The sequence below is a fragment of the Semicossyphus pulcher genome, unplaced genomic scaffold, assembly GCF_022749685.1.
Source record: "Semicossyphus pulcher isolate SPU_LCO1_2020_fin unplaced genomic scaffold, fSemPul1.0.p SCAF_10, whole genome shotgun sequence".
NCBI lineage: Eukaryota > Metazoa > Chordata > Actinopteri > Labriformes > Labridae > Semicossyphus > Semicossyphus pulcher.
This window is the reverse complement of record NW_027211604.1, coordinates 5642501-5652500: the sequence shown is the minus strand read 5'-3', so window position 1 is coordinate 5652500 and position 10000 is coordinate 5642501. Positions and strand designations below refer to the sequence as shown.

The following is a 10000-nucleotide window of genomic DNA, read 5'->3' as shown; positions in this document are numbered from 1 at the left end:
GGTGTTGGAGAGAGCACAGATTTTTTTCCCTCTTGCTTCATAAGTAGACTCACTTGTGAGTACTGAGGGCTCGTCCGGGATTTGAACCCGGGACCTCTCGCACCCAAAGCGAGAATCATACCCCTAGACCAACGAGCCATAAACACCTGGTGGTAATTGAAGAAAAATTCCACAAATTAACATTGTAACTGAAATGCACTGTCTATTGTTATGACTGTCTGTAATGTTTACAGGTGGGCAAGGAACATTTTGAGTTTTGTAGAAGCCGTACAAGAGAAAGCACAAGAAAGTTAGGGTTATTCCAACAAATGCTACAAGCAACACTGGAATCCGATAGCAGGATCAACTTGACATAACTTTCACACGAAATCACTGGCTTTTCCAGAACGAGGTTTCAGATCAGAACGTTGTGAACCCTCCTTTTGCCTCTAGCTTCATAAAGAAACACAGGAGACGTATTGCAAGGTCACTTTTGAGTACTGAGGGCTCGTCCGGGATTTGAACCCGGGACCTCTCGCACCCTAAGCGAGAATCATACCCCTAGACCAACGAGCCACATGACACTGCTTTTAATCAGTGTAAAAACTCGAAAAAAACGGAACTTTACATAACCTGCAAATTCAGATTGTACACTGTTGTGACTGTAATGTTTACAGGATGTTAGGTCTTTATTTTTTTTACAGGGTGTATCAAAATGAACTCGAGAAAGGACACCAAACTTATGGTTTTCCAACAAATGATACAAGCAACACTGGAATCTGATAGCTGGATCAACTTGATAGTTTCACATGAAAACACAGGCTTTACCAGAATGAGGTGTTCAAGAGAGCACAGAGTTGTTTTCCTCTAGCTTCATATGTAGACTCACTTGGTACAAGGTAGCTCGTGAGTACTGAGGGCTCGTCCGGGATTTGAACCCGGGACCTCTCGCACCCAAAGCGAGAATCATACCCCTAGACCAACGAGCCATAAACACCTGGTGGTAATAGAAGAAAAATTCGACAAATCTCCATTGTAACTGAAATGCAAAGAAAAGGTGGGAAAGAAGATTTTGAGTTTTGTAGAAGCTGTACAAGAAAGTTAGGGTTATTTCAACAAATGCTACAACCAACACCGGAATCCGATAGCTGGATGAACTTGATAGTTTCACATGAAATCACCGGCTTTTCCAGAATGAGGTGTTCCAGAGAGGACAGTTCTTTTCCTCTAGCTTCATATGTAGACTCACTTGTTACAAGGTCACTTGTGAGTACTGAGGGCTCGTCCGGGATTTGAACCCGGGACCTCTCGCACCCTAAGTGAGAATCATACCCCTAGACCAACGAGCCACAAAAGACTGATTTTAATACAACAAAAAGCAGACAAATCTCTATATTATCTAAAAAGCAGAGTCAAATGGTTCCATTGATTTGACTGTAATTTTTCTTCTTTTTGCAGAAGATGTGACAAAACACAAAAGTCAGGACAATTATTCCACCAACACTGGATTACGATGGCCGGATCAACTTGACATAACTTTCCTATGAAATCAGTGGCTTTTCCAGAATGAGTTGTTTGAGAGAGCACAGATTTTTTTCCTCTAGCTTCATAAGCAGACTCACTTGTGTGTACTGAGGGCTCGTCTGGGATTTGAACCCGGGACCTCTCGCACCCGAAGCGAGAATCATACCCCTAGACCAACGAGCCATAAACTCCTGGTGGTAATAGAAGAAAAATTCGGCAAATGTCCATTTTAACTGAAATGCAATGTCCATTGTTATGACTGTCTGTAATGATTACAGGTGGGAAAGAAAATGTTGAGTTTTGTAGAAGCTGTACAAGAAAGTTAGGGTTATTGCAACAAATGCTACAAGCAACACTGGAATCCGATAGCCGGATCAACTTGACATAACTTTCACGTGAAATCACTGGCTTTTCCAGAATGAGGTGTTGGAGAGAGCACAGATTTTTTTCCTCTTGCTTCATAAGTAGACTCACTTGTGAGTACTGAGGGCTCGTCCGGGATTTGAACCCGGGACCTCTCGCACCCAAAGTGAGAATCATACCCCTAGACCAACGAGCCATAAACACCTGGTGGTAATTGAAGAAAAATTCCACAAATTAACATTGTAACTGAAATGCACTGTCTATTGTTATGACTGTCTGTAATGTTTACAGGTGGGCAAGGAACATTTTGAGTTTTGTAGAAGCCGTACAAGAGAAAGCACAAGAAAGTTAGGGTTATTCCAACAAATGCTACAAGCAACACTGGAATCCGATAGCAGGATCAACTTGACATAACTTTCACACGAAATCACTGGCTTTTCCAGAATGAGGTTTCAGATCAGAACGTTGTGAACCCTCCTTTTGCCTGTAGCTTCATAAAGAAACACAGGAGACGTATTGCAAGGTCACTTGAGAGTACTGAGGGCTCGTCTGGGATTTGAACCCGGGACCTCTCGCACCCTAAGCGAGAATCATACCCCTAGACCAACGAGCCACATGACAGTGATTTTAATCAGTTTAAAAATTCGAAAAAAACTGAATTTTACATAACCTGCAAATTCAGATGGTACACTGTTGTGACTGTAATGTTTACAGGATGTTAGGTCTTTATTTTTTTTACAGGGTGTATCAAAATGAACTCGAGAAAGGACACCACACTTATGGTTTTCCAACAAATGATACAACCAACACTGGAATCTGATAGCTGGATCAACTTGATAGTTTCACATGAAAACACAGGCTTTACCAGAATGAGGTGTTCAAGAGAGCACAGAGTTGTTTTCCTCTAGCTTCATATGTAGACTCACTTGTGAGTACTCTATGAAGGACAAAAAATGACATAAGCATAAATAAATAAATAAATGAATAAATACCAAATAAATACATACGAAAATAACAAAACAAACAAATTTTGGTAAAGAAAAGGGCTTTTATATATTAATTAATCAATTTACTTATTTATTTCTACATTTATTTATTTATTCATTCATTTCGACATTTATTTAGTTATTTATTTCTACATTTATTTATTTATTTCTACATTTCCACATCTATTTATTTATGTATTTCTACATTTATTTATTTATTTCTACATTTCCACATCTATTTATTTATGTATTTCTACATTTATTTATTTATTTCTACATTTCCACATCTATTTATTTATGTATTTCTACATTTATGTATTTATTTCTACATTTCCACATCTATTTATTTATGTATTTCTACATTTCTACATTTATTTATTTATTTATTCCCACATTTATTTATTTATGTATTTCTGTGTCCATGTCGTACAAGGAAAAGTAAATATGCAAATTGAGTGGGTGGACCTAACGTCACTCTGAAGCAGGATTGGTCAGCTGGGAAAACCAGACCGTAGCAATCGATTCCTATCAACTCTAACCTTGGTAACATAATTGCTACTCCTGCAATGGCTTCGTCTGGGAGGCCGCTGCCAGATCTGCTGCGGGATTTAGCTAACCAGCTTGAAAACAGTAAGTTACACCTGTGCAGATCGATCATTTAACAAGTGTGACCACAAAAGTGGTTATATAACAAAAAAAACAAAGGCTACTGTTCTAACTTAAACTGAATTCACCGACCATGTTGTTATTTTTTTCTGCAGCACCGGCTGCTGTAAACGCGGCAAACTCACGTCAGCCGTCAAATTCACCTCCACCATCACACACACCCGCACACCCAGTTGACGGTTGGTTTCCGCAATTAACATTTTGTGATGCGAAATAAGAGACTGTACGGATGAAAAAATTAAGAATGTGTGTCAGTTCGGTTGTGTAGACTAATATGTAATTCAGTCGGTTATGATGGGTTTCTTCAGTTGTGCTGTGCAGTTATTAGTGCAGTTATTATTATGTCCTAAAATGCCTGTTGTCTTCACTTTATCCTAGCCGAGGTTTCAAGACTGTTTGGCCCGTACAGACAGGGAGGGAGAAGGTTGACAGATCGGCGATCCCTTGCTGTGCCTGCACAACTTTATTCTTACACTCATAACTTCTGCTGTCTTAACGATAAAAATGTGGAGCTAGTCCCCAATCGATTTGCCAAACAGAGGCTTGCTGCTGCAGGACTGGGGGATAAACGTCTTACATTTCAAGGTTTGTATAGAATCATAATCACAATTTAGACCCTTTTTTGGAGGATGTCTGCTGTATGTGAATTTATGATTAAAATAAGACTCCCCTTCAGTATTATTTTATTATAATACACTATTATAATATTAAGTACTTTATATGTTAGTAATTGCCTTTGTTATACATATCATCTGTCTTCTCTTCTCAGGCAGTCAGACAAATTCAAATGAGTTAAGTGACTTCCTCTTAGCAGCATTTCCAAAACTCAGAGAGGGCGGGGGATTTGAACTGCTTAAAATTTCTGGAGCAACACGAAGTCGCCAACTGGTCATCATCCCCTGTCCCAATGACGGCTACCATGTCCGACATCTTAAAGATGCACAAACCCACATTGGTCATGCTACCATTTTCATTCGTCTGCCATGAGAAGAGTCCATTGTTTAAGTGAGACAACCTGAGTTCTTGTTCTTTAATCTTCTTCTGAAAGAGGGTAGAAAAGCAGATTGTTGTGCTGCCTGATTCGCAGAATGTCTCTTTATTTACATTTCAGCTAAATGTTCTAGAACAAGAAATCTTTACAACAGGACAGTTATTTTTGTTTATGAATGTTACATAACCGTAAGAATTATACATCTGTCAACCTTCTAGATGTTCGTGAGCATGTTGTACATTACAGAAGGTATTTTATATGAAGACTGTTGATAATAAAATACATAAAAACACTGGAAGTCCTGCCCTTACCATTTCTCAAATGTAATTTTCATTATGTTTGTTATACAAGTACACAAAATACAAATCTCATTTATAATCGTTCATCATTATCAAGCTTCTCCTTTTAGCTTGAACCTTGTGAATTTGGAATTTACTGGAGCATTTCTGACAACAGGCTCACAGTTTGTATGTAGACATCCAACACATTGGACAGAGGACCGTCAGGCTCTGGCAGACCTTCTACTTCCTGCTCAGTCAGCGAGCCCTGCAGTTTAACTTCAGGGACAACAACATCTGGATGTCGATGACCACATGGTCCAGGCCAGTCAACTCCATACTCTATGTCAACCTGTAATTACAGGAGATACGGTTACAGGGTCTGTTCAACCAAAATCAGTGATTGTATTCATTATCTAAAGACATTAAAGCCGTCCTCAAACTGTGTAACTGGTAACTTAATAAAACCTAGTTTTAAAATAACTGGTTGAACGTATCAAATTCTCAATTCAACATTGTAGTAACAATTTTAAAGCTCCATTTAGTTACTGGATATCAAACTACTTTAGTAGTTTGGTCATTGACATAAGTGTGGCTGAGTGCCTTATTTCCTTTTACAATATTCGATTCATGACATGCATCACTTTATTCTCTAAAACCTATTTTCTGAGTATATTTTCAGTGCATTGAAATAATATGTTTTCTTTTATGTTTTGCAATCTCAAACCTCTATTTAAACTATTTAAAATGGTACTTTATCGATAACTTCAAAACACTTTATCTTATGTTCAAAACATTTCAAATAAACCTATTTTACAAATTAATTTTGAAATGTAAATACAAAACACAACCACAAAATAATGTGTTAGCCACTGTAGAAACTCAGGGTTATTTACCAAAGATTTTAGGTCGAATAAATACTAGGAAATAATAAATATAGTTGGTTGTGCCACCTGACATTTACTAAAAGAATGTAAAAAAGTGAATTAAAACACTTTGAAATTTTATTTAACAAATGAGACTTATGTAAACAATTTGTTCCAGACTCAAAAGTATGTATTACATCCAGTTCCCAAATTTTTTTTTAGGAATACTTCAATTTAAATTTTTTGTCATTGACCCAGTTACATTATTCTACAGATGCAGCCGTGCAGAACAGAACTTTGGAGTGGTCTGTCCCTGCATTAACAATTGAAACACTTGTATAATATTAGATACGCTGGTTAGGATGTTGACTATTATGTAGGACAGTCATACAAAAAAAAATCAAACCTGCATGGGGTCTTGCGGCGCCTCACGCTCATGGCGAGTCCACAGTTGAAGTGGGGACCGATTTCCCTCAGTGCTCAGCCGGTGGCAGTTCCAGCCATGCTGGAAAACCTCAAGGTGTTTCTGGATGTGAGGCAGAAAGCACCAGTGTAGAGCATACAGGTGAACTTCACTGTCAGGATTGAGAAAGCCCTCTCTCTCAAGGTTTGTGAAGATTGTGTAGAACAGATCAAGCACTCCCACGTAAACGTCTCTCCAGAGTCTCTCTATTCTGATTGAAAAAAGTAAGACTGTTTATCATTACGTCATTCCAAATTAGTGGTGTGAAAACAACCTAACAGTAACCAATGATGGACATAATCCACAGATCTGTTTAAAAATGCTGTTTGAGTACAAAAGAAAAGGAGGCATCTGGGTTACATATGTTACCTTTGATTATGGACACTCCTGCCAGCAATATGGGAACTCCTGTTAAGTCCTCTGTTAGTCACCATGTAGCGCGCAACAGCAACATTTTCCCCTCCTTTATCTGACCTCACACGAGATGGCACACCGTAGACATCCACAGCTTCTAGAAAGCTTCTCAAGACTGTTGCTGCACGGTTGTTGGTGGCGGCATGCAGGTACACAATGACACGACTAAAACCGTTAACACCACCATGCACAACGAAACGCCATCTGAAATATATATGTATGGACATATATTAAGAGCAACCACTACATGTACCATGGATCTGTTACCCCTTTACCACCAAGACATTTCCAGGATTCAAATTGGATTCAATGTATGGTTCTGTAAAGTGTTTTGAATTAAAGTAGTTAGCTATCTATCTCGTTTTCAACACATTATTTACTGTGCTGAGGTTTCTATGATATTTTGTAAAACTAGTTGAAGTTGTTACTATTCTTCAGATAGCCTACCTTATCAATTTATGATTGCCATCAATGTGCCACAAACTGTTAGGCGCTGGTACAGAGTACCTCCTGCGCCTTCGAGGGTTAAGCTGGAGGGTGCGCATCAAAACTCCATGGGGATCCATGCGACGCATTGATTCCTGCACACGCTGTCCTATACTATGCAAAAAAGGGACACAAAATTAGGTTTACTCAAAAACAAGTTGACCCTCTCCTAAAATGTAGCCTGGCAGTAAAAGCATCTTTTCTCCCCACATTCTATGCAGTGTTCATTTTGGCAACCAATTTTAATTTAATTTATGTCTTAGTCTTTTGACTAAATGCAGTGAGTCACATTTTATTCATTTGAATTATCGTTAGTTGTAGTCTAGTTTTATTCCACAAAGTTTTTGTATGTTTTAGTCTATGAAATCCATACAGGTTATGGTCTATGGTCAGGTTAATGAAATCAGAACAGAAACCTTTCATCAAGCACACAGGTCATTTTTGATGCACAATAATCCTAAAGTTTTCTCCTGTAGTACTTCCAACTAGAGTCTAAACTACATGCCTGGGTCAGCTGTTTCTCTCTCTCTCTCTCACTCTCTCTGACTCTCTCTCTCTGACCTTCCCAATCAGATGAATGGGTATGACTCCAATCACTTACTCTGTATGCGAATGCCTTTTGCATGCAGGTGCCCAGCCATCATTTTGTACCCACAGTTGGGATGGTGCTGTAGAATTTGGGTGACAGTTTCATCCAGATCCTTGTCCTCCAATGGCGTTAATAGATCGTGGACTCTGATCATAAAGAAAACCATATGGTTAACATTACACAAATACGACAACAGTACAAACAAAACACAGTGATCACAACAGGTCAGTTGTTTTTTCATTAGCTTAGCTGCAATTAAAATTGAAACCAGAGATAGCTGACATTTTTGCCTGATAAATGGAGGCAGCTGTCTAACATCTTTACTATCTCTGTCAGCAGGCGACAGCAGACACTGCGGTCGAAACGTCCAAATTTTACCACAACACCCCCACCCCACCCCTCCATTTGGTGGCAGACGCCACTAAAATACAACAGAAAAAAAATGACCATCGAAATCAATGGCTAATGTAGCTAGCTTCAGCGTGCTAATCGCCAGCGTCGGAAGCTAAGAACCAGCCTTGCCAGTAGCCGATCCAAAGGGTTGTAATGTTAGAAGCATGACTTGCCGCCCTGGTCGAATGAATAGGCGGCTTCTCATTCACAACCGCCGGCCTCTCAGCTACCAGCGCTAGGCTTATCATTGAACAGATCAGTAGCTGGCTTCGGCAAGGATATAGCCTCCCTCAGCCTCTCAATAGTCTTAATATTGTCCCTATCCCTGCGCCACATTCATATATCTAAACGTGACTTCAAACTTCTGCAGCCTGCTTAAGACTAAAGGACTAGGCAGAATTATGATTATTACCTTATCCCATACTGCCCCATCCTCCGACGAATTGTTCTCTCGCAGACTCCGAACAACCGCGCAATGTCTCCAGCCGTGTGCCCCATAAGGAGGTGAACTTTAATTATATCTGGAGGTAGAAGGTACGATGGACGTCCAATCGTCGCTTCCTCCGTCTCCGACAGGACGTGAAGCTGGTGGGCGACTTCTTGAAGGCTATCTAGCACTACTAAGTCAACCTCATAATCCATGTCAGCGTTTAGACGAACTAAATCCTCCAATAATCTTTCCAGACGAAACTGAAGGTAGTCATTGGGTGCGTGGTTCTCAAAATCGTTCGCCAAAGATCTTAGATCATTGGCAATGGCTCGAGTAAAGGTTTCCATGACTACGTGAAACAAGCTTGACAACTTTTGGTTAGCTAAGCGGCTTGTGGCGTTGCGGGCTCAAGGTATTAAGGCAAAGTTCAAGTCAAGGCAGTAGTAGTAGATCCAATCACACCGATATAACCAATCCTGATTCAGAGTGACTAAGGACCAACCACTCAATTTACATATTTCCTTTTCCTCGTCGGACAGGGACACAGAAATAAATGATGTGGAAATATAGAAATTAATAAATGTAGGAATAATAAATACATAAATAAATGCGGAAATGTAGAAATAAGTAAATAAATAAATATGGAAATGTAGAAATAAATAAATAAATGTAGAAGTAAATAAATAAATAAATGTAGAAATAAATAAATAAATAAATATAAAAATAAATAAATAGCCCATTTCATGACCAAAAAGTATTTATTTTGGCTTTGGTTTAAGTATTAATATAATTATTTTTACATTTATTCATTTATCTATCTATTTACTTATTTATTTATGCTTATGTCATTTTTTGTCCTTCATAGTACTGAGGGCTCGTCTGGGATTTGAACCCGGGACCTCTCGCACCCAAAGCGAGAATCATACCCCTAGACCAACGAGCCATAAACACCTGGTGGTAATAGAAGAAAAATTCGACAAATCTCCATTGTAACTGAAATGCAAAGAAAAGGTGGGAAAGAAAATTTTGAGTTTTGTAGAAGCTGTACAACAGAAAGGACAAGAAAGTTAGGGTTATTTCAACAAATGCTACAACCAACACTGGAATCCGATAGCTGGATCAACTTGATAGTTTCACATGAAATCACCGGCTTCTCCAGAATGAGGTGTTGGAGAGAGGACAGTTCTTTTCCTCTAGCTTCATATGTAGACTCACTTGTTACGAGGTCACTTGTGAGTACTGAGGGCTCGTCCGGGATTTGAACCCGGGACCTCTCGCACCCGAAGCGAGAATCATACCCCTAGACCAACGAGCCATAAACACCTGGTGGTAATAGAAGAAAAATTCGGCAAATGTCCATTTTAACTGAAATGCAATGTCCATTGTTATGACTGTCTGTAATGATTACAGGTGGGAAAGAAAATGTTGAGTTTTGTAGAAGCTGTACAAGAAAGTTAGGGTTATTCCAACAAATGCTACAACCAACACTGGAATCCGATAGCCGGATCAACTTGACATAACTTTCACATGAAATCACTGGCTTTTCCAGAATGAGGTGTTGAAGGGGGCACA

The 10000-nt window shown here is 39.2% G+C and overlaps 9 non-coding genes across 9 annotated transcripts; all 9 read right to left on the bottom strand.

Moving 5' to 3' along the window:
- Window positions 1-66: 66 nt before the first annotated feature.
- Window positions 67-138, bottom strand: trnap-ugg (transfer RNA proline (anticodon UGG)). The gene has a single exon. It is a non-coding gene; the product is annotated as a tRNA-Pro (tRNA).
- Window positions 139-483: 345 nt separating this feature from the next.
- On the bottom strand, window positions 484-555 carry trnap-agg (transfer RNA proline (anticodon AGG)). Its single transcript has one exon. It is a non-coding gene; the product is annotated as a tRNA-Pro (tRNA).
- A 341-nt stretch (window positions 556-896) lies between these two features.
- On the bottom strand, window positions 897-968 carry trnap-ugg (transfer RNA proline (anticodon UGG)). The gene has a single exon. It is a non-coding gene; the product is annotated as a tRNA-Pro (tRNA).
- A 288-nt stretch (window positions 969-1256) lies between these two features.
- trnap-agg (transfer RNA proline (anticodon AGG)) lies at window positions 1257-1328 on the bottom strand. The gene has a single exon. It is a non-coding gene; the product is annotated as a tRNA-Pro (tRNA).
- Window positions 1329-1614: 286 nt separating this feature from the next.
- On the bottom strand, window positions 1615-1686 carry trnap-cgg (transfer RNA proline (anticodon CGG)). The gene has a single exon. It is a non-coding gene; the product is annotated as a tRNA-Pro (tRNA).
- A 304-nt stretch (window positions 1687-1990) lies between these two features.
- On the bottom strand, window positions 1991-2062 carry trnap-ugg (transfer RNA proline (anticodon UGG)). Its single transcript has one exon. It is a non-coding gene; the product is annotated as a tRNA-Pro (tRNA).
- A 345-nt stretch (window positions 2063-2407) lies between these two features.
- trnap-agg (transfer RNA proline (anticodon AGG)) lies at window positions 2408-2479 on the bottom strand. The gene has a single exon. It is a non-coding gene; the product is annotated as a tRNA-Pro (tRNA).
- Window positions 2480-9299: 6820 nt separating this feature from the next.
- Window positions 9300-9371, bottom strand: trnap-ugg (transfer RNA proline (anticodon UGG)). The gene has a single exon. It is a non-coding gene; the product is annotated as a tRNA-Pro (tRNA).
- Window positions 9372-9671: 300 nt separating this feature from the next.
- trnap-cgg (transfer RNA proline (anticodon CGG)) lies at window positions 9672-9743 on the bottom strand. Its single transcript has one exon. It is a non-coding gene; the product is annotated as a tRNA-Pro (tRNA).
- Between the last annotated feature and the right edge of the window lie 257 nt (window positions 9744-10000).